The sequence below is a fragment of the Octopus bimaculoides genome, chromosome 19 (genome assembly GCF_001194135.2).
Source record: "Octopus bimaculoides isolate UCB-OBI-ISO-001 chromosome 19, ASM119413v2, whole genome shotgun sequence".
Taxonomy (NCBI): Eukaryota; Metazoa; Mollusca; class Cephalopoda; order Octopoda; family Octopodidae; genus Octopus; species Octopus bimaculoides.
Window position 1 is genome coordinate 6,841,778 of NC_068999.1, and position 1,091 is coordinate 6,842,868.

A 1,091-nucleotide genomic window follows, 5' to 3' on the forward strand; every position below is an offset into this window, starting at 1 on the left:
GAGATATAAGGGCACCACCAAATATATGGTTACCATGAGTCACAAGGGTACTACCAGATATATAGGTACCATGAGATAGAAGGGTACCACCAGATATATGGGTACCATGAGATAGAAGGGTACCACCAGATATATGGGTACCACAAGATATAAGGACACCACCAAATATATGGGTACCACGAGTCACAAGGGTACTACTAGATATATAGGTGCTATGAGATACAAGGGTACCACCAGATATATGGGTACCATGAGATACAAGTGTACCAGCAGATGTATGGGTACTACAAGATATAAGGACACCACCAAATATATGGGTACCACGAGATGTAAGGGTATCACCAGATATGAGTACTATGCGATACATGGGTACCACCAGATATATGGGCACCATGAGATACAAGGGTACCACCAGATATAAGGACACCACCAAATATATGGGTATCACAAGATATATGAGTACCACGGGATGTAAGGGTACCACCAGATATATGAGTACCACGAGATACAAGGGTATCACCAAATATATGGGTACCACCAGATATAAGGGTACCACTGGTAGTAAGATGACTGACAGAAGGGTCATCTACAAATGACAGTCCTTTTGGTTAAGTAAGGATTTTCAATGTAACTAGATAGTAGTAGTAGTGGTGGTGGTGGTGATGGTGCTAGCAGTAGTAGTAGCAGCAGCAGCTGAGTGCAATAAATAGGATGGTAGGAAACTTTACCACAAGACACTGTTTCATCACACGATTCCCAATAGAATTAAAATGCTGCATAATTTCAATAAATAAGCAGTTTAACACTGGAAACCTAAATAACAGCTGACTTGTTGAAGAAATTAAAATCTACAAAGTTAAGCTAGGTGCCACATTTTCTTCGTCTTTAAAGAAATTTTAGAAAAAAAGAAAAATCTTTGAAATTGGTAAGTATTTGTTCGTTTTTGGTGGGGTTTATTTTTTTAAATGTGAAGATGAGATAGATGCAAACTTGCAAGAACATACAAAGTACAAACATGAGGCCCGCAGAAATTAATTTGAAATGCACAGTGCATCAGTAACCAGGAAGTGCTTATCTTAACAGAACAAAAA